We start from the raw sequence: 27,427 nt of genomic DNA, 5'->3' as shown, positions 1-27,427 counted from the left end.
TTGTGTGTGTGGGGACATCAATGTGTTGTGTGAGGTTGAGGCAGTCCAGAAGTAGCAGAAACTCAGCTGCAGGGTGGCAAGAGGGCGTGTCGACGTGAATATTTATATCTCCAAGTATTATGATATTGGCAGAGGTTGTGCAGAGTGTAGTGAGGAGGTCCTGCATCTCTGGGATGAAAACAGAGTTGGGTTTAGGTGGCCGGTAAATCAGTAGTATTGTCATGAGGAGAGGGGGTTTACATTTGAAAGCAAGGCATTCAAATGAGGACAGTACAGGCAGGGGCAGGGGGGATAGTTCCAGTTGGTTTCTGTGAATAACGGCCTCCACCACGACCGGTGCTGCAGGCTTTCTCCAGGTAACTGGAGCCAGAAGGACAGGCTTCGTTTAGGGTGAAGTAAACCTCTGGCTGGTGCCAGGTTTCAGTGAGACACATCTATCTCCTTGTCGATAATGTGGTCTTGTACAGAAGGATGATTTATTCTTGAGAGATTGTGTATTTAGAAGTTCTATTTTGACTTTTGGTAATGAGGTGAGTCTCTGTAAGGGCCGGAGTAGGCTAAAATCCACTCCACGATTTCTGAAATCTTTCTGAAAAACACTGGAATCCACTCCGTGTTTTCTGAGCCACCTAGTGCTCGCAGTGTTCACAGAGCTACAAGGTTGCAGAGAGGGAGCGCTCTGATGACGTCGTAGCACTGCGACAGTGGGGATTGACTGACTAAGCCGTGGGACTCCATGCTGCTGTTGCTCCATGCTGCCATACTGCCGCATCCCCGGATTTCCCCAAGGGGATCGATACAGGAATATCGTATTTTATTATAATAACGTAGAACAGTGCACTACAATATATAATGAATTCTGCGTTATAAAAACAAAAACAGAAGGGAGCTCTGCCTTTTGCCACGGCAGCACTAACACAGCTACATGTAAGGGAGGCGGGAGCAATATAAACCACTTATCTCTCATCCAGGGGGAATGTGAGGGATGGAGACGATATTTAATCCAAGCGCATAATGCAATTAATATCAAATTAGTGGTAGGGACAATTTCAGGTCATCAGAAAAGTGGTAGGGACATGTCCCCACTGTCCCTACCATAAATTACGCCCATGTGGCTACCTATGGCATACACAGTTCATTGGACAGAAACTAATGTTGTATTTGAAAATGCCATTGCCCACAGCTCAGTAAGCAATATACTACACACCGGGATCCATTGGGAAGGGCACATTTATGCAGACATTATATCTCGGTGTTTGCTTTCCAAATTGTACTAGTGGACGTCTCCTGTGAGAAAAAGGTGTTGGGTCACTTCCTAATTTAGAGCAATATATTTAGGACCTTTGCTGCAAAGGGAAGTGCTGTCAGGGTAAGATTGATCAAATTGGATCAGCGGGCAAGTGTGTATGTCTGTGTGTGTGGGAGGGTGGTGGTTAGTGAAGGGCCTTTGCACCTCCATAGGGGTTTGCAGTGGCCCTTACCATCTGCTGGAAACAGTCAATACATCCCAAAGTACCATGTTAGAACCTGCTCGCGTTTTTCCCCAATTGACTCCGAAGGTCACAAAGAGCCATCAAGCATGAATAGCCAATGAGCATGCATAGCTTATTTTTGCAAAACGCCAATATCTCATCAACTGTTTTGAATGGTCATTATGCTTGCGTGATTATTGTAGTGTGGGGAGATTCACTGGGGGGAGATGTTTGTGAACACATTCACAATACAATCATTACTACTGCTTTTTCTGCTCCTTAAAACACCAAACCAAAACTAATTATCTGGAAAAAGGGAATTGACAGATGAGTGACTCTGATAACCAACAAAAGAAAAATAAATAAAAACAAAAACAAGGTTCCTGAAAGGCACAGACGAGGAAACAAAACTGAACTAGAAAGGAGCGCTCAGTAGCCTACACATCAGGAGGGGCTGAAGTGTAGAGGGCGGGGCAAACATAGACCAATGAAAGCAGTATTCTGTATTCCTATTCCACTATTACATACTATTACACCAGCACACTATTACACTATGACACTATCACATTAGTACACCTGTCTGAAGAAGTCCACCATCATCCCTGTACCCAAAAAATCTACGCCCGCTTGCCTCAACGACTACCGCCCTGTAGCCCTCACCTCCATAGCCATGAAGTGCTTTGAGAAGCTAGTGAAGGGCTACATCTGTTCCTCCCTCCCCATCAACCTGGACCCTCTGCAATTTGCATATCGCCCCAACAGGTCCACGGAGGACGCCATAGCCCATGTGCTGCACACAGCAGCATCACACCTGGACAAGAGGCAGGGGAACTATGTGAGAACTATGTGGTCATCGACTACAGCTCAGCATTCAATACCATAGTCCCCTCCAAACTCATAGCCAAGCTCAGGGACCTGGGCTTGAACTATGACCTCTGCCAGTGGGTCTTGGACTTCCTGACGGGCAGACCCCAGGTGGTAAGAGCAGGCAACTGCACCTCCTCATCCATCACGCTCAACATAGGGGCCCCCCAGGGCTGTGTTCTGAGCCCCCTCCTCTACTCCCTGTACACACATGACTGCGTAGCACAGCGGAACAACAACACCATCATCAAATTTGCTGATGACACAGTAGTGGTGGGCCTGATCTCTGCCAACGACGAAAGGGCCTACCTGGAAGAGGTAGAGAACCTGTCACAGTGGTGTCAGGAGAACTGCCTCTCCCTGAACGTCAGCAAAACAAAAGAGATGATTGTGGACTTCAGGAGGTCGGGGGTCAAGGACTACAGCCCCCTCAGCATCGACGGGGCACCGGTTGAGAGAGTGAACAGTTTCAAGTACCTCGGAGCCCACATATCCGAGGATTTGACATGGACCACACACATTGACAGTGTTGTGAAGAAGGCACGACAACGCCTCTACTTCCTCAGGCGCCTAAGGATGTTCCAAGTCAGTCAGAAGATCCTTAGGAACTTCTACTCATGTACAATAGAGAGCATCCTGACTGGCAACATCACCTCCTGGTTTGGGAATAGCACTGCACAAGACCGTAGCAGACTACAAAGAGTGACACGTTCAGCCGAACGCACAATTGGAGGGGGGCTTCCCACCCTCCAGAACATTTACAACAAGCGGTGCAAGGGGAAGGCTAAGAGAATTATTAAGGACTCGAGCCACCCGAACAACTGCCTCTTTGAGCTGCTGCGGTCAGGCAAGCGATACCGGAGTCTTAAGGCGAGCACAGAAAGACTCAGAAGAAGCTTCTATCCCCAGGCCATCAGGCTGCTAAACGAACAATAAACACTATGCAACAACCATCAAATGCTCACAGCACACACACCCACACGCACACACTCACTTAAACAAACAAACACACTGCAGCACCCACTCTCCACACTTTAGATCACACAAACACTTTATATTTATTGATAAAGGATTTGCACTACAACTCGTACACCTACTGTAAATTGTACCTAAATTGCACCTCATCCTATTTCTGCCTTGCACTATATAGTATTGTATATTAGTACACTACACAGTATTGTATATTATATGGTAACTCAGTTACGTCTACTCTGCATCGAACATTGTACATATGTCTATATTGAACACTGTGACCTTTTACTTCTAATTTACAATGCTATACTATGTTATTTTATTTCATACTTATCTTGTCTTGCACAGTCTCTGGAGCGTAACAGTAAGAAGCATTTTGTATAAAAGTATTCTGTACTTCTGTATGACAACTATTAAAGAAACTTGAAACTTGAAACTTGAACAGTATTTGTAATGATTGGACACAAATAATTTTAATTGGTGGGAAATCCAATATAGGTTCCTTGAGGCAAATTTGTAAAGGGAGAATATGGATGTCTGTACCAAGTTTAGTGTAAATTGGCCATGTGGCGTAGGAGTTATGACATTTCAATGTTCAAAATCTGGACCAATTGGGGTAATATTCCAGGAGTCACGTCCCTGGCCTGCTGTCAGCCTATGTGGCAAGATTCATTCACTATGGTCTTGTAGTTGGTGAGATTAGCTCTGGATGGATGCACAGACCTACGCGACCAGATCTATAATCTCCCACTGCGCAAATTGTCCACAACACAGTTATTTGTAAAGAGAAAATCCACATTAAAATAGACATTCCTGTATCCTATATCTTTGACAATTCAGTCAAGTAAAATTATGAACATGAGCAAGTCTCTCATGAACCTTGAAACAGCAAAAACAATGCACCCATTGCCAATCCATTGGCAGTAAAGACTGTGGATACTATGATAGTATTGGGAGTCATTGATCCCATTGTGATTGGAGGATCAAGAAAAGAGGGCAGGACTTGGGATAGGTACATTTCACAGGGATATATGCATACCTCTGGTTAATATGCTCATTGGGATGCAATCTCGGTACGAGAGCATGGATTAGTTACACTATTCATTACTGTACATTACTTTTGCATCACATTCTAAAAGTTTCAAGTTTCGAGTCCCTGTCCTTTTACAGTAGAGGAGTGAAATTCTTGTTTCTTGGTTCCTTGGCCTAGTAGGCTACATCAACACAGTAGTGGCAACAATACGAACAGTGTAAGGAATAAAACATCTCCGTTAAACAGCCAAGCTTTCACCAATTGCTCTTTGGGGAAGCGATTATGACACTCAACCTGTCCTCCCTGGTCCAGCCCTATGTCAAGAACCTAGGTGTCATTTTTGATCCCCAATTAAGTTTGACAGACAAGTGAACTCAGTGGTGAAGGCATGTTTTTTCCAATTACGCACCATTGCTTTATAATATTTTATTTTCAGCTTTTATAGTTTCACAAACACACATCAAGACAAATCACAAACACAAAGAAAATAAAAAATAAATAAAAAGAACACAAACAGTATGTTGCCAGACACTGTCACATCAATGAACAAACATACACCATGTCATATGCTATACACTAAGGACGCAAGGGGCTGATTCTCTGACATATATACACATACATATATATATACATATATATATATATATATACACATACATAGTAGTGTTGTCGAAAATATCGAAAAATCGACACATATCGATTCTGAATACCCAAAACTATTTCAATACTCATTTCCCGAAATATCGACACCTAATCATTTATAAAAAAAGATAAAATTTAAAAAAGGAAGTTGCATTGTTCACTTCAATACCCGCAATAGTACAGCAGTCCACACACACACATGTGCATTCAGTTAAGTCGGAACATGACTGCAATACAAACAGTTCAGCCCGTCAGGCACATGCAACACAGACCAGTGTTTACATCTGTCTGCCTGAGAAAACACCATGCTCTGCAACAAAAAACGATTGAAGTGAGATGAACAGTTATTTCCAAATGTATGATCTAAAGATAAACAAAGGGTTTCAAAAGTGCCATATCTATCCTCTCCTACAGTACCAGAGAGAAGCTGAGGAGAACCAACCAGCAACAGAAGCAAAACCTATCAAAAAAAAATTTAATTTAAGATTGAACCTTTTTCTCTGTGGTATCGAAAAAGGTATCGCATCGAAGCTCGAAATTCCACTATCCTGACAACACCAATACATAGTACAGAAAATACAGGACATTGAGAAGCACTTATGTTCTAGCTAAGCATTCCAAAAAGGGACCCCATATCATTTCAAATTTGTTCAAGGTCTCAGACCTACTGTGACGAATGCTTTCCAGCTGCAGAGAGGAGACCATCTCAGTGAGCCATCTTTTAAAATTTGGAGATGACGTGTCTTTCCATTCCTTCAGGATAATTCTTTTGGCCACAGCCATACCAAACATCAGGGCCTCCTGCTCATTGTAAGGTAATTCTGCAGTGTTAGCTGAACAGCCGAGTAAAGCTAGAAGGCAGTCTGGGGCAATCTCTCTTTTGTACGCCTTGGTATACCAGTCAAAAATGTCTACCCAGTACTTAAATAGCTTGGGACAAAACCAAAACATATGTGAAAGATTACCCTCTGTGGACATGCAACGACCACAGATAGGCGATACAGATGGATAGATTCTATGCAATTTGGTTTTAGAGTAATGTAGTCTGTGAATGACCTTAAACTGTATAAGTTGGACTCTGGCATTAATAGAACATTTATGTATCCTGCTAAGTCCCTCCTCCCACATCTCATCAGAGATTTCCATACTAAGCTCTGTGGACCATACATCTTTAATGTGGTCGGAGGAAGCCATAGATTGGACAGAGAAATATGAAACAAAATCAGAGATCAGGTGTTTTGAAACTGGTGATCGGCTCATGAGATTATAAAACTGGTAATCAGCAGGACATGTCTCAAAGTCTGGGATATTACTGCGGACATAATTTCTAACCTGCAGGTAACGAAAGAAGTGTGAGCTTGTAAGATTAAACTTAGACTTAAGTTCGTTAAATGAGGCAAAGTGACGATCAACATATAGATCTTTAATAGTGGCCAGTCCCTTTCCCTTCCATAATGAAAAAACAATATCAGATTGACCAGGGGGAAAATTATGGTTATCACATATTGGAGCATATGCCGAGGTTGAAGGTACTTTGAAAACCTTTTTGATTTGACTCAATATTCTCAGTGAGTTCCGAAGGATAAAATTGTTGAGAGCCATCTTATTAATCGTATCACACTTAGAAAATAACATTGCAGGAAGAGAGCTTTTTAGGTTCACATGCGCCTCCATGTCTAGCCACCTGGGGGCGTCCATGGCTACTGTAGCATCACCTATGAAGTAATCTTGCCAGAAGGTCATGGCCCTTGCATTAGCAGCCCAGTAGTAGTGCTGGAATACCGGCAGGGCCAGCCCCCCCATATGCTTTGGCTTCTGCAAGTGTGCTTTTGAAATACGATGTGCTTTATAGCCCCAGACAAATGGCAGAAGTATAGTGTCTATCTGTTTAAAGAAAGAGGCAGTCAAAAAAATAGGCACGCTCTGAAAAAGGTAAAGGAACCTGGGGAGAACCACCATTTTTATGACATTCACACGCCCCACCAAAGACACTGGCAAAATTCTCCACCTCTCCATATTTTTCTTCAATTTTGAGACCATTTCACCAAAGTTCAGTTTAAATAGGAGTTTGGGATCCTTTGGTATAACTACTCCCAGATAGGTGAAGTGGTCATATTCTATTTTAAAGGGTAAGCTGTCAGTAAAGGAAGAGTCTAGGCTCCCTGAGATGGGCATGAACACACTTTTCTCCCAGTTAATGGAGTAACCAGAGAAAGTACCAAACTGCCTGATTAAATCTAGGAGGCATGGGACAGAGGAGGCAGGATCAGCAAGATACAAGACCACATCATCCGCATTTAGCGAAATACGGCTCTCATACTTTCCCAACTTTATTCCTGTGATGTTGGGATGACTCCTGATACTGATAGCCAGGGGTTCGAGGGCTAAATTGAACAGTAAGGGACTAATACAACATCCTTGTCGGGTGCCACGATGGAGTGGGAAGGAGTCAGATCTATCAGAATTGGTAAGAATGGAAGCTCTGGGATGAGCATACAACATTCCAATAAGAGAACGAAACCTGTCACAGAAACCAAAGCGCTGGAGGACACTGAACATATATTTCCATTCGATCTGGTCGAATGCCTTTTCAGCGTCAAGTGATATGATCGCCGGCTTAGTGTCCTTTCTTTGGTTAGAGTACAATATGTTTAGTAATTTCCGAATATTAGAAAAAGCAAGCCTGCCAGGAATGAATCCTGTTTGGTCGGAGTGGACGAGAGATCCGACATGCTGAGCCAACCTAGTGGCCAACACCTTGGCAACTGTCTTTTGGTCAAAATTTTACAAACTTATAGGCCGGAACCCTGCTGGATCAGTCCCATCCCTACCTTTCTTGAGTAAAAGGCACACATTTGCTTCGTAAAGGGAGTCAGGGAAGACATTATTAGTGATAGAATGTTGAATCATTCTAAGAAGTAGAGGGGCCAAAATGTCACTGTAAGCTTTATAAAACTCCGCCCCATACCCATCCGGGCCAGCGGCCTTCCCGCTAGGGAAAGACTTTATTGCACTTGTTATTTCCTGCAGACTGAAATCAGCATCTAGCTCATCCCTTGCCTTATCACTAAGCACTGGCATATCAATATTGTCCAGGAAGCTCTCAACCTCAGAGTCTGGGGCATGGCATCTAGAGGTATAAAGGCCAGTATAAAATTCTTTAAAACGGTCATTTATGTCTTTAGGGTTAGTCAGCAAGCTGCCCGATATAGATTTGATAGTATGAATTGCCTGGCTGGCCTGTACACCCCTCAGCTGCCTAGCCAACAGTCTGTCTGGTTTATCACTTAGTTCAAAGTGCTTCTGTCTGAGTTTAAGGAGGAGGGTACTAACCTGCTTGCCCAGAATAGAATTGTATTCATACTTCAATTTTAAAATGTTATTTAAGTCCATTTGGGATTGTGATATTCTGTAAACCTGCTCCAGCGAGGGGAGCCGTGCCTCAATCTCAGCCAGGCGCTTAAGTCTTTCTCTCTTTCCAAAGGCTTCATAAGATATAATGTGCCCTCTCAATACCACCTTAAGAGACTCCCATAGTGTAGCATCGGAGACATCACCGGTATCATTAGTCTCCATAAACTCAATGAGTCGAGATCTCATTTGATCCCGAAATGCTTTCTCCGAGAGCAAAGAGGGGTTGAAGCGCCAACTGTATCGCGTCTGTGGCAGTGCCAGCTTTACCAACATAGTGATTGGCGCATGATCTGAAATAAGGATGCTATGATATTTAGTTTGCAGCACACTAGATATAAATTTAGCATCGACAAGAAAATAATCTATTCTTGTATACGATTTGTGGACGTGGGAAAAGAAAGAATAATCCCTGTCTGTAGGGTGCTGCAATCTCCATATGTCAACTATGTTCATAGAACGCATTAAATTGTTTAGTACTCCAACGGAATTAATGGTCGGAGGCGGACGAGTGGACGTACGATCAAGATAGGGATCTAGATAGCAATTCAAATCTCCACCTAAAATCAAGTTGGTGGTATTCAGATCAGGGATTATGTCAAATATTTTACGAAAAAAGCTTGGGTCGTCAATGTTAGGAACATAAATATTCAGGCATGTTATTGGTAGTGAATTAATGCTACCAGACACCATGACATATCTGCCTCAGGGGTCGGAGACTACCGTGGTCATTTGAAATGGGACAGATTTACTAAATAAAATAGCAACCCCTCTTGCTTTGGAAGAAAAAGCAGATTGGTACACTTGTGACACCCAGTGCTTCCTCAGGCGCCTCTGTTCCGTTGGAGCTATATGAGTCTCTTGTAAAAATATAATATCTGCAGACAATGTTTTCAAATGAGCAAATACTTTTCCCCTTTTAACTGCACTACCCAATCATTTAGTGTTCCATGACACCATCGTAATAGGCTTCTCACCCCCCGATATATTAACCCCTTGTGTTACAAAGGGTCAGATTAAACCAAATATATATATTTATTGCTTGATATCCCTTGTATAATATTTGTATATCGTTTGATATCCCTTGTATATTATTTGTATATATACACGGAATGTCCCTTTACCTGCGTACAAACCAGAGTAATATGCGCACTCCTATTGGACACCCCCCCCCAGGCTCCAGGCAGTCTCGTACTCAGACAGGTGCAGTGGGCGAGTTTGGGGCATGTTACAACATGCCTTTGGCAGTGCAGTGATTCAGGACCAGAGTGACCAGGTTGGGACTAGATATTCACCTTACGGCGCAGGTGTAAACAGCAGCACTTCGTTCATTACTAGTAAACCATTCACCATGAGACAACGTGCAGTGAAGTGAGCAACCTTGCGTCTAAATAGAGCACTTAGAACATGTGCGAATAGGATAGCAAAAGTGTCAGAGTTTAGTGAAGTAACGTCAAGTTCAACCTAGTTAAATGTGAAGTATAGTGCACAGGAGAATCTACACCAGCGATTGCAGAACCATTTCTGGTTGGATTATATTGCTTTGTGACCATTACCGCTGGAGGAGAGTACCGTGGATTCCACTATCGTTTGGGATTTACCCCCGTGAGGATCATCACTCGAGCCCGCCTCTAGGAAGAGGCTGCCTGGCTGTCGTCCATGCTGTCGAGCATACTTGGATTACAACTGCTGCTTTGTCTGCCGATCAAGGGAGTACATGTACCGACTCCCGTAGCTGGAGCCTCTTTATTCCTCGTTGACCCAGACTTTGCACCCGAACATTCCTCTACCCTGCCGGCCTTACACCCGGAGGGAACCCCCCAGTGTCTCCAGCTGGTACTAGTGTGCCTTATGTAATTGCTATGCCACAGGTGGCGTCAGTTTAGACCCATCTTACTATTCTCATTGACTTACGCTCTTGACCTACTTTACGTGTGTTCTTCGTCTTACAAGCGCGAGTATAATTCTCAATCTGTAACCTAACGTTGCTTGCTCTGATAATAATAAATACCCTCCAAATAGAACTTTATGTGTCAATGCCGTGTTCTTGTGTGGGTGTTCACCATATATATTCATGTACTGTATGGCCAGTAATTAAAGTACATAACTAAGTAGTGGTTTAATATACCATACTCTCAATACAGTCAGGGAATTGTACCCCTCAGTTACACCTTGCGTCATCACGACGAAGTGATAACAATCTTAATACAAACAGCATGGTATATGAAGTACATTTTAATCCATTGATCATCCACCTTCTTGAAAGAGACTTCAGATACAAAAATATAACAATAAGGACTGGCAACACAATAAACCCCCCCACCCCCCCACCGCCGCTTACCAAAACTGAACGGCAAAATCCCCATATACTCACGAAGACAGCTGGGCAAAAGAATAGGCATCGCATTGCACCGGTTAACGTTATAGTTACCAATACCTAGACAGCTGTCCCTCCACAACTCAGTGGATGAAAAATAATAAAGTGTTCACACGTGTCTTATGTTGAATAGTCAACAAATCAGTTTATATACAGTCAGCTTGAGACCGCCAGCATGGGACCAGGTCCATCAGTTGAGAGAGTCTTGGAAAAGCGCACAGCCTCCTCCGGGGTGCCAAACATTGTGACAGTAGAGTTGTGCTCGACGCGCAACTTGGCTGGGAAGCGTAGGCTGTATTTCACATTTGCCTCTCGGAGGGTCTTCATCACATCACTGAAGGCTCTGCGCTGGGTCATCACGTCCGCTGTATAATCAGGAAAAATATACACTCTGGATCCTTTGTAGTAAAGAGGACCGTGCTCGCGGCTGAGATGCAGGACCCGGTCCTTGTCTTTGTCGTGGTGCATCTTGGCGATAATGGTGCGTGGTTTCTCCCCATCAGCGGGCTTGGCTAACAGAATACGATGGGCTCTGTCCACTTTAATTGGCTTGGTGAAGTTTTCACTACCAAGTAGTTGCGAGACCAACTCGGTCACAAAGTCAGTAGGCCTTCCCTTCTCCTCGCCCTCTTTGATTCCCACGAATTTGAGGTTCAGCCGGCGGGACCGGCCCTCTAAGTCGTTGAGCTTAGCCCGGAGTTCTGTGTTTTCCTTCCGTAAGGATTTTTGGGATTCTTCCAGGAGTTTCAGACGCGCGTCGTGGTCGTTCACCGTCACTTCTATCCCCGTCACTAGCTGCTTCACGCTGTTCTGCTCGGACTGCAGGGATGCCAAAGTGGCTTCAAACTTGTCCAAACGGGATGTGATAGAGACTCGGGTCTCGTCCATCGCTTTCTTCAGACTCTTACCCTGGCTTTCAATTGCAGCCAGAATAGCAGCGCTGGCAGTGTCGTCAGATGTTTGGGCTGCTGCTGCTTGTCTCGTAGTGGCCATTGTTTGTCATTTGCCAGCTGCGGTTGCCTTTTTTTTGTTTGTTTGGCCCCTTCCCATCGGTAAATTCCATATAATCTCAACTTTCCACGGCGGTAGTGTTATATTTAGTCTGTTGATACTTTTTCAAGCAAACTGTTAGATAAACGTGTGTTTTTTATACAAAATTAGAAGTTGAGGAGGGAGCTCAGAAAAATGCGACTACTCCATTCACCGCTCACTAGCGCCCCCCTATTAGCGCCCCCCTATTACGCACCATTGCTAAGCTCAAAGCCCTTCTCTCCCCTGCAGACCTTCAGAGAGTTATCCACGCTTTCATTTCATCTAGATTAGACTACTGCAACTCCCTCTACTGTATATAGGCATCAACTAGTCTTCCCTGTCCCACCTACAGCTAGTACAAAACGCCGCTGCCAGACTGTTGACCGGAACCCGTAAGAGAGACCACATCACCCCTGTCCTTGCCTCCCTTCATTGGCTTCCAGTACGCTACAGAATATATTTTAAGGTTCTCCTATTCATTTTTAAACCCCTTAATGGTCAGCCCTACACCGCAGACCTCCTATCCCCTCAGACCAGGTCCCTCAGGTCAGCCGATCAGAGGCTCCTGACAGTCCGGAAGTCTAACCTTAAGCTCAGGGGGGGCTGTGCCTTTGCTGTTGCAGCCTGTTGAAGGCAGATGTTCTGTGTAGGATTGTTAGTAACTGTCTAACTGCATATATAACAGTTTACAGTATAAATAGAGGTGTCTCCTCCCACTTCTTTCTCTTTCCCCCAGCCTCTCAGTGAGAGGAGACCTGTAGTGTTACTGCTCTGCCATGTGAATAATAAACCACGCCAGTTAAGGCTCAAGATAGAAACCATGCCTCTTGACCACATTATTGTCGCCCTATAGCTGAATTCTGTTAACAGGTTATGGGCCCAGATAATGCCAGGGCGAAATAATAAGGGTAGCAAGCTTAGCTGAAGTATAGGCTAGGTTAGCGCCGGGAGCACCGCGTGGCTAGACGCTAGGCCAACAAGAGCTAAAGCTACGCCTACCACCAACGAAGAGGATGGAAAACAAGAGAAGGGGCAAATGGCCCTCATTCAATGGAAAAGCAGAGGACTACGAGCTCTGGGAAGAGCGCATGCTATGCTGCATGCACGGTGCGGGACTGAAGGAGACGATCCTGGCAGCCCCCACGGGAGAACTGACGGCGGAAGAGCAAGCCCTGGATGACCAGCGTAACGCAGACGCGTACTGTGAGTTAGCGCCGCTGCTCGACGACACCAGCCTGGGGCTGATATTCCGCGACACTAAAGACCGAGGCAGAGAAAGCCTGGAGGTGTTGAGAGAGCATTACATCGGGCGAGGAAGACCCAGAGTCGTGGCCCTCTACATAGCACTAACGGCCCTGAGGAAGGGGCCCACAGAGACTGTGACCGAATACGTCAACAGAGCGGAGCAGATCACGACGCCATTGAGGAGTGCCGGAGAAGCACCAAGCGATGGGCTAATGATGGCGATGATGAGAGGACTACCGGAGCTGTACAAAACGGACATGACGCTGGGACAGTTCAAGGATAAGTTAAGGAACTTCGAGGCCTCAGAAGATACCTACCCCGCCGAGCGACGCCAAGGGAGAGGACCAGGACCACGACGGAACTGGCGTGTTGGCGATGCGGAGAGAAAGGCCATCGGAGAAGCGACTACACAAAGACTGTCTGGTGTAGCTTCTGCAAATCCACGGGGCACACAGACAGAGCGTGCATGAAGAAACACGACCAGAGCGCACGATACGCGCATGGGCAAGATGACGGCCATGGACGAGACGGCGGCCATGGACGAGACGGAGGCCACGGACAAGGTATTCTTCGATAAAGGTAAACATTTTCTTGTAGAACCTGACGGTACACGGTTTGACATAAAGATGTACCAGAGAATATATTATCTGCAAACGGAGTGTAATGACAATGACAAGCGTAATGATAACGACAAGTTTAATGATAATAATGATATGTGTAGCGTGACGGCCAGTCACGATATTCAGACATGGCACGAGCTTATGGGTCATTGTAATTACGAGGACTTACTGAAACTGCAAGTAGTGTCAGAAGGCATGCATATTGAAGGAGAAAAGCGTAGACCTGACAAAAATTGTGCAGTGTGCAAAACGGGGAAGTTTACTCAACCGAGATACAGAAATCCCACAGACAGAGTAAGGGTACCACTTGCATTAGTTGACACGGACCTAGCCGGCCCAGTAAGCAACGAGTCCATAGGAGGCTTTGGATATGTACAGTCTTTTACAGATGTGTGCACAGGGGCAGTGTTTGTTTAGTTTCTCAAAGCAAAGAGTGACACACCCCAGGCCACAGAGAAATTCCTGGCAGACGTAGCCCCTTATGGTAACGTAGGATGCTTGAGGTCCGACAACGAAACCGAGTTCACAAACAGAGAGTTCCAATCACTGTTGAGAAGGTATAAGATAAGACATGAGACGTCACGTCCATATCCCCCACACCAGAACGGGGTGGCAGAGAGGGAATGGCATAACCTTTTCGAAATGGCTAGGAGTAAGCTAGCAGATAGTAACTTACCTAAGAGCCTATGGCATTATGCGGTGCAAGAAGCCGCTTACACCAGAAACAGGTGCTTTAATAAGCACTCAGGCACCACCCCGTATACAGCACTGACAGGAAAGAAGTGTAATCTAGCCAGAATGCACCGATTTGGATCAGTGTGTTATGCGTACCTGCAGGACAGGGGAAAGCCCAAGTCCAGAGGGGTAAAAGGATTTTTCGTAGGACACGACAAGGGAAGCCCCGCTTTCCTAGTTTATCATCCCGGTAACGGGAGAGTGCAGAAACACATGCTAGTTGAGTTTGTCACGAAGGCAACATTTGAGAGCGAGACACAGAGAGAGGAGCCAGAGCTGGACTCCAGAGTAAGGTGTGTAGAAACAGAGACACATCAACCCAGTGTACTTAGTACGGTCGTGCAGGCAGACAGTCAGCAACCCACAGAGGGCGATGACGAGGAGCACCCGAGGGTGACGTCAAGTGCCCCAAGCAGTGGGAGGTATCCCTCAAGGGAACACAAACCCCCAAAGTATCTGACAGACTATGCCCCGAAAGGGAGTGACGAGGAGGACAGTACACCTACCCCTGTTGATTACTACTACAGGGTAGTCAGTGGGGTAACCCCGACCTTTAAAGAGGTCACATTGTCCTCCGAAGAGGGCAGACAGACAGTGGGAGGGAAATGGGTGCATTCAACCAAGTTACCAGAGGGCAGACAGACAGTGGGTGGGAAATGGGTGTATTCAATCCAGGAGGGTATTGAAGGCCACGACAAATACAAAGTGTGGTTCGTAGCAAATTGCTTAAATGCTGAAGGAGGGTACTCCATGTTTAAATAATGAAGGAGGGTGGCTACACTGCTTAAAGGCAGGAGGAGGATACTCTAGGTTTAAATACGGGAGGAGTAGAATCCAGGTTTAAATACCTGATTAGAGTCCATGTCTAAATACTGAAATGGATCCTATGTTTAATCCCAGGTTTAAGTACAGAGGTGGGTGATTGTTTAATTCCATGTTTAAGTACAGAGGTGGATGATTTACCATGTTTAAATACAAAAATGGATCCCATGTTTAAATACAAAGGTGGATGACTTACCATGTTCTCAATGATGTAACTATGTGGGAAAGACCCTGAAACGTTTAGACATGTAAGAATGTAGATCAAGGGAAGCACCATGTGATCAAAGACTATCAGGAGGATGCTCAGAAACTGACAAATGTAAAAGATGTACGAAGAAGCTGTGGGTAGCCTCATTTATTCAACAATGTGTACCCGCCCTGACCAATGGTTTGTAGAGAGTAGATTGTCACAGCATTTGGCTGACCCCATAGAGGAGCATTTGGATTACAGCCAAACATGTTTTTTTTGTTATCTTAAAGGTACAGGATATTGTGTGAGTTTGAATACAGACTGGTTTCGTGGGACAACAAAGAAGCAACCCACAATGGTACTATCAACTAGTGAAGCCGAACATACGGCTCTAGCTATGACCATACATACGTGTATTTATCCAGAACAACTGTTAGAAGTGATGGAGATAAGATTACGAGTATATTGTTTAATATGTAATAGTCAAGTCAAGTCAAGAGTTTTATTTGTCACGGCATACGGATATACAATGAAATGCGGGTGGTCTTGCCCGCAACGATGTGCAATTGGTACAACATATAACATATAATAGAATCCAATACAAAAAATGTGTGCAATAAAATTGTGCAATAACAGGTAGCAGGTAACAATAAATTTGTGCAATGACGTATAGGTCATTCCAATAGGTCATTGGAATGTATTCTCTATACCAGATAAGGTGGTTTTTGAATATGAGGGCTGTTGTTTATGAGGGCAACCAGGGAACCATTGTGATCGTTAGGAACCCAGTGTGTCAACATAGATGTAAACATGCCAATATAATAATAATAATAATAATAATAATAATAATAACTTTATTTGTATAGCACTTTTCATACAGAGGTTGCAGTTCAAAGTGCTTCACAACAGTAAAAAATACAGGCATAAGCGAGCATAAAAAGATAGACAGGTAGAATCACAGTGTTTCACATTAGGATCTAGCATCCCAATAGGCTCTCCGCTTACAGTTTTCAGTAACACAAATAGTAAAAATAGTTTAAAATGATTCAGTTTAAAAATAGTCAAATTATAAAATAGAACGGACATAAAAAATACAGGCATGAGCGAGCATAGCAAGATATGGCAAATCACAGTGTTTCACATTAGGATCTAGCATCCTAATAGGCTCTCTATTCAGTAATACAAATAATCACAGTGTTTCACATTTGGATCTAGCAAATAATAAAAATAGTTTAAAATGATTCAGTTTAAAAATAGTCATCAGTAAGAAGTAAAAAGTGCAATAACCGACACATGAATTTGATAGGCAGTGTATAAGAGTAGGCAGGGTAAGAATAGTGCAGGTAAATACAAGTTGTGTCAGGATATCCCTGATTGTGAGGTTTTGTCCTTTGCTCACTTACTCGCTCTGTTCCTTTAAGCCTACTCGCTCTGTTTTCCATTTGTTTTCTGTTAATAATTTCATTCCCCTATTCACACGCTTCTTCCCAGAGACGTCGTTGATTGGTTCTCCCCCGTCCACACGCTTATCAATCACATCCCTCAGCTGTCACTGCTTGTCAATTAAGCATTCCCGTATTATTTATACCCCGTTTCCCCATTCAAGTTTTGTTGGATCGTTTTGATATTTCAGTTGCATTCGCCGTTCCTGCTGCCTGCTGTTGTTTTCCCTGTGCTTTGCCTCCAGGATATTCAAGAAGCATTCCTCTTGGACACCCTTTCCCCGTGGCGACGCGCTCGCTCCGTTCTGTTCCAACGCTCTTTACGCACAGCGCCTGGGTGAGTTTTTATGACTGTCTTTGATCCAATTCCGTTTTTCGTGTGTTTATATAACACTGAAGATTTCCAGCTTTTTATCAGACAGTCACTCACCCAGCGTTTGCCTTTTTTGGATTGTTTCATTGGGATAATATTTTGGCCTAACATCTCCCACTGTGTGTTTACACACCGAAGATATTATCACATTGGATTTGTATTTTGGGACTTCGCTCACAGTGTTTATTTTGCACCGAAGATATCTATCACTTGGGATTGTGTTTGGAACGTTACTCACAGTGTGTATTTACACCGAAGATTCAGTCACTTGGATAACTCTGTTTTCGGGTACAAGTCACCTCTCCTGTTCACCTGCTCTGTTCCACCTGCACTCTGAGTTAACTCGCTCCCTCTCTCTCTCTCGGTCCCGCAACCACCTCGGAGATTCTGCCGAGAGAAGTCTGCAGAGCGGCTCTGACGTCAGCGTCTGCTTCCCCTGACTACCATCCCGGGAGAAGCTGCAGAGCAGCAACATTCATCCTTGCTTATTCCAGTCTTTGTGTGAACTCTACCAAGTCTGTGCTGTTTATTTAGAGTTAATAAACAAGACCTTGTTTTTGGCAACTCTGAATCCTACTCTCTTGTGTCGTTGCGTTTGGGGTCGGTGTCAAACCATAACACTGATGTTTCCTCTTGCCACTAGGTGGTAGCAGATATCTATCAGTGAAATGCCTGAGCAAAGAGATAGGTTTTAAGCTGTCTTTTAAAGATGTCTAGCGAGTTGGCTTCCCTGATGTTTTGGGGTAGTTTGTTCCATAGTTTTGGGGCATAGTTGATAAAGGCTGCATTACCGATCCTCTTTTGACTGCTTCTGGGAGCCTCTAGTAGTCCAGCAGCTGATGATCGCAGTGTTCTTGCTGGTGTGTAATTTATTAGAGTGTTGGCGATGTAGCTAGGTCCCTGTCCATTTAGAGCTTTGTATGTAAGGAGAAGGACCTTAAAGTCAATTCTAAATGTTACAGGAAGCCAGTGTAAAGCAGCTAAGACTGGACTAATGTGCTCTCTCCTTTTGGTTCTAGTTAGCAGTCGGGCTGCAGAGTTTTGGATTAGCTGAAGCCTCTCTGTGGTTTTCTTAGGGGGACCTAAGTAGTCTAACCGGCTAGATATGAATGCATGAATTAGCTTCTCAGCATCGTTCTGATTAATAAATGGTCGTACTTTTGCTATATTTCTGAGATGGAAGAACGATGTTTTCGTCACTTTGCTAATATGAGAATTGAAGTTCAGTTCTGAATCTATGATAACCCCAAGACTAGTGACCTCAGATTTGATCCAAGGGGTTAGTCCCCCCAGGTTCTTTATTAATGTTTCTTTTTTAGTTTTGGAGCCGATAATTAGAATTTCAGTTTTGTTCTCGTTTAGTTTCAGGAAGTTCTTACTCATCCATTTATTTATTGCCAGTAAGCAGTCTGTAATGGAGCTAATCGCTGTATCATTTGGTTCAGCAGATATGTACAGTTGTGTATCATCCGCATAGCTATGGAAATCTACATTATGTTCTCTGATGATATCACCCAGCGGTAACATGTAAAGGGAGAAGAGTAAAGGACCTAAGCAACTCCCTTGTGCAACTCCATAGTTGTTGTCGTATATATCAGACATGTGATCTCCTAGTTTAACATAGAATTTCCTCCCTCTGATGTATGTTTTAAACCAGCCCAGCACATGTTCTGAGAAACCGACATGGTTTTCAAGACGATCGATTAGAATATCGTGATCGATTGTATCAAATGCTGCACTGAGATCTAACAGGATAAGGATGGAGATCTTATTCTCGTCAGAGTTTAGTCTGAGGTCACTGATTATTTTGGTGAGGGCAGTTTCAGTGCTATGATATTTTCTGAATCCTGACTGAAATTCTTCTAAGATATTGTTTTCTTCAAGAAAGGAATTTATTTGAACTGAAACTATCTTTTCAAGTACTTTACTAATGAATGGTAGGTTGGATATTGGACGATAATTTGCCATTTCATTACTATCCCAGTTAGGTTTTTTTAGTAATGGCTTTACAACTGCTGTTTTAAAGGCATCCGGGAAAATAACAGTCCTAAGGGAAGTGTTTATGATATCTAGCACAGGGCTTGAAACACTATTAAATACCCGTTTGAAGAAAGCTGTAGGTATAGGGTCAATGTCTGAGGTGGAGGAGTTACATTCTGAGACAGTTTTGCAGAGTACATCTAATGTGATGCATGTGAAACTTCTCATGGTTACATTGCACGGTTTGCCGCAATCAGCTGTATTTCCATCATGAGTAATGCTGGCCCTGATCAAGGTTATTTTGTTGTTAAAGAATAGTGCAAGTTCTTCACACTTAACCGTTGATGACTGAGGAGGTGTAGGGGCAGTGTTGAGTAGTACATTAATAGTGGAAAAGAGGATTCTGGAGTTTCCAGCATTTTCTGTAATGATTTTAGAGAAGTAATCTTTCCTTGCTAAGCGGATGGTTTTATTATATGCAGTTAAAGCATATATCACAGCATATGGTGGTTTTTGTTTTTCTCCATTTTCGCTCCGCTGCACGACATTTCCTTTTTTCTTCGTTGACCGTATTATAGTTTAACCAGGGCGAGGCTGTAGTTTTCTTCTTTTTCGTTTTTAATGGGGCGACAGAATTTAATATAGATGACATTGCATCATTGAGATTTTCTACCATTTCATTTAGAGAGCGGTCATGATTGTGTGGTTCATGTAGTCTGATAAGATCAATGAACTTTGATTCAGCTTTGTCGTTTAGGAGCCTCTTTTTAACTATGATTTCTTTTTTTGTTTTAGTAAGGGTTATTTGAGTATCAAAAAATATACAGTGGTGGTCGGAGAGAGGTAATTCAGTTATTGAGATATTTGTTATGCTTAGCCCAGTTGTTGTTATAACTAAGTCTAGTGTATTCCCAAGCCTGTGAGTTGCATTTGTTATATGCTGTATTAGGTCAAAGCTATCCAGTAGATTTTTTAGTTCTATAGTTTTGGAGTCTGTTTTCTTATTAAAATGGATGTTCAAGTCTCCATTTAGGATCACCTTATCATATCCGGTAACACATAGTGAGATCAGTTCAGAGAGCTCCTGTATAAATATTGGTGAGTGTCTAGGCGGGCGGTATATTGTGACAATAATAGTTGATTCTGTTTTTAGTTCAATGGCAAGATATTCCATTGACATCCATCGCCTAGTTCTGTGATTCTAAACAAGAGTTTTGAGGAGAAGATTGCTGCAACTCCTCCGCCCCTTTTATTTTTTTCTGGGTATTTGAAAAAAGTTATAGTCTGGTGGACAAGCTTCTATCATTATTGATGTAGCTGTGTCATTATTTAGCCATGTCTCTACTAGGCAGATGCAATCTAAGTTATTTTCTTTAATCAGATCATTTACTAAGAATGTTTTATTATTCAGTGATCTGACATTTAGGAAAGCTAATTTTATTTGTTGGACTTCTTTAGAGGAGGTCTGATTTGGCTTGACCATGATGGCCCTGAGGTTAATAGCAGGTAAACGCATTGATGGCGTATATTTTTCACCATGCCATTGGCTGGTTATGATTACTGGTATGTTTTGAGAGATGGCATGGCAATTGTGCTATACTGCACTGCACTGACTGTACTGTGCTTTCGGGGACATTTGATCAGACGAGATGACCTTGTGTGATATGGGGGGGGGGGGGGGGGGGGGCGGGACGCCTTGTGCTGCTGCACTTCGTGGTGAAAATATCATCTCATCAGATCTGTCATCAGAGAAGAAAGAATGACACCGGTTTACTGTCCAACGGACGACAGAGTAGCAGACACTATGAGGAAACCTGTTCCAAATAAAAATTTAAGGGATTTGCAATGTTTAATGTGAAAGTATTGACTGTCATACCCTGTTGGTGTTTTTGGATTATATTATTTCCTTTGTAAAATGTTTTTCCAAGAAGTTATCCAGTATGCTAAACCCTAAGTGGGAGTGTTGAAGGCAGAGGTTCTGTGTAGGATTGTTAGTAACTGTCTAACTGAATATATAACTGTTTACACTAGTAACTGTCTAACTGCATATATAACTGTTTCCAATAGAGGGCGCTCTAGGCGGAGACACTCAGGAACACCACCAGGTGGCGAGTATAAATAGAGGTGTCTCCTCCCACTTCTTTCTCTTTCCCCCAGCCTCTCAGTGAGAGGAGACCTGTAGTGTTACTGCTCTGCCATGTGAATAATAAACCACGGCAGTTAAGGCTCAAGATAGAAACCATACCTCTTGACCACATTATTGTCGCCCTATAGCCGAATTCTGTTAACACAGCCCCTGAACTGTGGAACAGCATCTCCACCTCCATTAGGCTTGTCCCCTCGACAGATGTCTACAAATCTAGACTCAAAACCCACTTCTACCTATTAGCTTTTCCCGATGTTCCTGTTTTCCTGTGTGTTTGCCTGTGTGCCCTCCCGTAAAACTGAGTTGTGATTGTTGTCTATATGTTGTCTGTATCTATGTGTATCTACCCTCTGTACAGCACTTTGGTTGACATGTGTCATGTTAAATAAATCTGATTGATTGATTGATTGATTGATTGACTCAGCAGTCAGCAGTGTCCTTATGGTGTCTCTCCCCCTGCTCACTTCCAACTTCAGCAATGAGACAGCAAACAGAAACCAGGCAAGGGGATTTTATTTCAATGAAGATTATATCCAGAGAGTTTAATTTGGATGTAAAAACTGAATCCATATAGCATTCATTGTCAATAGAACAGCTCTAGACTCTCTCATTGACATCATAGGTTAGAGAGTTGGTTCTGATTTCTGCCTTTTGGAGCCAGTTGTTCATGTTCACAATCATATAAATAAATAATAATGAACCGTAATTCAGTGGCGGCTGGTGAATTCTTCTCCAGGGGGGGCACTATACCAAAAATGTTGCAAACATGTACAGAGGACGTATCACAATGTCACACACACACAAACACGTGCGTGCACGCATTGGCGAAACCATACACTGAGTATAGCCTACTATCACCATTGCCATCAATCAATATATGATCACAGTCCATGTAGCCAGGTTTCCAATAGCGCCTACACAAACACGCACACCCCGATCTCAAATCTCTCTATCTCTCTCTCTCTCTCTCTCTCTCTCTCTCTCTCTCTCTCTCTCTCTCTCTCTCTCTCTCTCCCTGCAAAGACGAAAAGCGCGATATACCTTATATTCACGACGCTATAAAATGACAACCAACCGATGGATTTTTATTTTCTTTAAGCCATTATGAAGGCACGGTTTATGCACTCAAGTGACAATGAGAATAGACAGATAGCAATACTATAAATGATATATAAAGCTCTTAGAAAGTACATCGGTTTGTTTACAATCCTCTGTCCTCTGAGGCCTAAATCGCCGCGGGGCTCCGGTCGTCATAGTGTTAAAGTAGGGCTGGGCGATATATCGAGTATACTCGATGTATCGTGGCTTGTTCTACATGAGATGTAGTAAATTACTATATCGTGAACATCGAGTATATGTTGTAATGTAACAAACACAGACCGACCGACCGATCAAAACATACACGGACCGACTTGCTTTAGCGCAGCGCTTTCCTCTCATTTCATTATAGACAAAGACCTGCACGGAGCTTCAATGATGAGCAATTGTCATTTCATTAGACACAGACCAGCTCGGACCTTCAATGACGTAACGTTGCCGCTGGCTAACGTTAGCCGCTGTTAGCCGCTCAGCTAGCGCTAAACTAACGTGACTCCGCAACACCAGTTCCATCAGTGAGGAAAGGGGGGGGGGGTATATTGACGAGGCTTGACAACAGAGGTTCAAAGATAACTTCACATTTATTGGCAATTAGTTTCTTTATATCGGTTTATGCCGCTTCCTCCAGGTTCCAACTATGTTGACAAAATGCCATCCTGGTGTGATCAACTATGGCAGGGGTGGCCAACCAGTCAGAGACTAAGAGCCACAAAAATTACTGTGGTACCACAAAGAGCCACACCATATACCAGCGTTTCTCAACCTTTTTTTTCAGTCACGGCACCCTTCATGTGTTTATAGGTCTCACCCTCTGGCCTCTGAAGTTGCTAATGTCTTTTTTATTTGGGTCTCACAGGGTTAAAAGTACCCTGTGATACCCACGGTTGCAAAATTACAAAATCACTTTTAGCCATTTAAAAAAATTATGTTTATTTAAAAAAATTTAAGCACATGTATAGTCAATTGGTCCTGTTGTTCAGCCTCACAATGCTATTTGATAGTAAATGTGTTTATGTCCCACCCTCTGGCCTCTGAAGTTGCTAATGTCTTTTTAATTTGGGCCTCCAACCTCCCCCGTCAAATCAAGCTCAACTTCTTTAATGCAACAGTTGAGTCTGTCCTTTTGTATGGCAGTGAATGCTGGACCTTGAAGCCCACCCTGCAGAAGTCCTTGGATGGGTGCTACACCAGAATGATGCGTGTGGTGCTCAACATCAACAGGGATGAGCATGTCACTAATGCAAACTTGTATGGGGGGGTGCTAAAGGTGAGCAATAAAGTGGCAGTCAGGAGAATGAGGCTGGCAGGTCACTGCCAGAGACACCATGAGATGCCAACCAGCAAACTTGTGCTGTGGGAACCAACACACGGGCATCGATCACGAGGACGTCCCACGTTAACCTACGTGGACGTACTCAGGAGAGATGCGGGAACAGAAAGCACCAACGAACTAGCCAGATGCATGGAGGATCGGGATGACTGGAAGCACTGATGGAGGGCCCGTCCGAGGACGACCTAGATAGATAGATCACAGGGTTAACCTCTTAAGCCCGAGATATACAGTAAAAGTGTATATTTTCAGCATTACGTTTGTTTACCAATTATTTTAACTGTTATTAGTGAAATATAAGATTATAGAAATCTCAGGGCATTGAGTCGGAAACCGGAGCATATTGACAGGAGGAAGTGGCATAGCCAAAAGTGAGTGTAGTCTCTTGAAGGAAGAGACTCAGGGCTTTCGAATTTCGAAAAACTACCCTACCCAGCTCACACCAGCCCCTGTCAATCATCTGACTTCTGGATTAACTTTTTTATTATCTCCCACAAACCTGAACGTTATTGCCATAAAACAGAACGCAGTTAGTTTCTCTACCTGTCTGTGAACGTCTTGCAAAAAACGGTGTTGCAATACGATGAAAAATGGTGGAGAAATGTACATTATAAAAAAGATGGCAGAATTCAGTACTGTATCTACAAAAGATACCAATAACATGCAAATGGACCATTTAAAAAAATATTGTAAATGTTTATTCTACGTCCTTATGGAATGAGTGACATAAAAAAAAAAAGTTAAAAAAAATAAATAAATAAAAAAATATTATAATATTATAATTTTATTTTTTATTTTTTTAATGGATGGATGCGCCACACATTGACGGGCAAAGAACCGCATGCGGCTCGCGAGCCGCGGGTTGGCCACCCCTGAACTACGGCATCATAGGACGCTCAAACCTGCTCTTGCACTCTTTCTGTCTCTCTCTCTCTCTTCTCTCTCTCTCTCTCTCTCTCTCTCTCTCTCTCTCTCTCTCTCTCTCTCTCTCTCTCTCTCTCTCTCTCTCTCTCTCTCTCTCTCTCTCTTTCTCTCTCTCTCTCTACGTTCAATGATTTAAAGTAGCCAAACGTTACAATGTAAATACTAACTGGATAGTTGATGATAAACATTTAATTTCATTATCTGAAATATTATAAAATTTAAGTTAAAATTAAGTCTGCCCTTTGTGTGATTATTATAGTCTCACAGTAGTGTGTATATATAAAGTGTGTGTGTGTGTTTTTAGCTAAAGTGGATAGAAAACACAGTACTGTGCAAAAGTCTTAGGCACCCAAGAGTTTTTATATAAATAGTCTTACAGTAGATTATTCAATTTTTTATATAAATTTTTTTTATTAGTGTGTCAGTAGACTACTCTTAGTAAAGTTTTTGAAACTTTTAATTTAATAATTTTTTAAACCATCTTCATGGTTTAATGCAAACATATGTTGCAGGCACTATTATAATGATCATATTGGCGTGACTGTATGCATCAAAGGGTTGGTAGATTTGTATTTGTTTGTACTACCGGGCAGTCCGGTAGAGAGAAAGACAGAGGAAGAACGGGAGACAGAGCGGGGGGAAGACATTCGGCAAAGGACGCCGGGTCTGGGAATCGAACCTGGGTCGGCCGCTTCGCGATGCAGCGCGTTACATGGGTCGCCACTTGGGTGCCCTAAATCAAGCATTTTTAAGTGCTTTAGAGGAAATGTCAAAATATCACGATATATATCGTGTATCGTGATATAGCCAAAAAATATCGCGATATCCTTTAGAGGCCATATCACCCAGCCCTACTTTAAAGCCACTCAGGCCTAGAGTCAAACTCAAAATCCTGCAACAAAAGAAAGAAGGAGGGGGACTTGCATTACCTAATTTAATTTATTATTATTACGCAGCACAGGTAAAACCGATTTTAATATGGATGAAAAACGAGATGAGTCCCAAATGGAAGTCAATTGAGTTGAATTTTGTGGAATAACTCAGCACAGAAGCAGGAAGTGACATGGGCAGCGTGAGCCTGCCACGCGTTACTCCTCGCCACTGAGAATTCAAGCTGTTGCGGTGAAAAGATGCGACAGGCTGCCTCCTCGTGTACCGGAGGGGTGCTGATCAGGCCTGTATCACACACACACACACACACACACACACACACACACACACACACACACACACACACACACACACACACACACACACACACACACACATACACCACACACACACACACACACACACACACACACACACACACACACACACACACACACACACACACACACCACATCAAAGCCATGAACACCCCCCCCCCCCTTTGAACTTCCCAGCACATGGTGAGGCCTATATGCATATCCAATAATGTAGCTTAGCCTGTATGTATCGATTTGAACCTGCATGAATAAAATAATGGCAATATAACATCCAAATAAAATAAGCAGATCATTGTGCATCAATGCCTGCATCACACACACCACACACACACACACACACACACACACACACACACACACACACACACACACACACACACACACACACACACACACACACACACACACACACACACCACATCAAAGCCATGAACACCCCCCCCCCCTTTGAACTTCCCAGCACATGGTGAGGCCTATATGCATATCCAATAATGTAGCTTAGCCTGTATGTATCGATTTGAACCTGCATGAATAAAATAATGGCAATATAACATCCAAATAAAATAAGCAGATCATTGTGCATCAATGCCTGCATCACACACACCACACACACACACACACACACACACACACACACACACACACACACACACACACACACACACACACACACACACATACACACATACACACACATGTACATGCTTTGATGTACAATGGCCACTGATTTTTTTTGTGTTCATTACAGGATCCGACACCAAGTCCGGCGGTGGTACACCAACATACTTGGGTATGTACTAACTACATTCATGTATGTAAATGTATTACTATTGTGTTTTATGAGACTTACTTACTGAATGAATTTAATCCAATTCAGATTCTGGCGCAGACTCCACAGAGAGTGACACAGAGACTGGCAACGACATAGCATCACAGTCTACTCCTGCAGGTAATTGTACATAAAATATAACACATAATGCTATATATATATATATCATGTAAATAAAATGACAATATGTTGCCCTAGTGTAATGTATTACATCATGTGATTCTAGAACTGGATGCTAGTCGGGACATGCCAGAACCCGTTGCAGGGCGGAAGCGCACATCTAAGTGCGGTAAGTTGGCCTCACTCTGCACACCACTTCCAGCTCTGACCTCTGACCCCCACACCACGTCCAGCTCTGACATCTGAACCCCACACACACTCACTCATTCACTCACACACAGTTTGTAACTACGTGGCATATGAATGTTTGTCTACAGTAGGGGTGTTATAGTATATTTGTATAATTGACAGGTCGTGGCGTGCAACGCGGAGGAGCGAAGAGCAGGTCTGTGATCCGTCAGGAACAGGAGAATGCCTGGTCTCGTGAGGGCTGGGTGCCTCACAGGATCCCATTCACAGCCCAAGTGGGGTTGCTCCAGGACGCCGCGGCACTGAATTCCTACCGGCCTGCAAAATGGCTAGATCTGTTCCTGACAGATGATTTTCTCAATGCCATTGTTGC

This window comes from Notolepis coatsorum (genome assembly GCF_963971535.1).
Source record: "Notolepis coatsorum genome assembly, chromosome: 9".
Classification (NCBI taxonomy): Eukaryota; Metazoa; Chordata; class Actinopteri; order Aulopiformes; family Paralepididae; genus Notolepis; species Notolepis coatsorum.
This window is presented reverse-complemented; position numbering follows the sequence as displayed.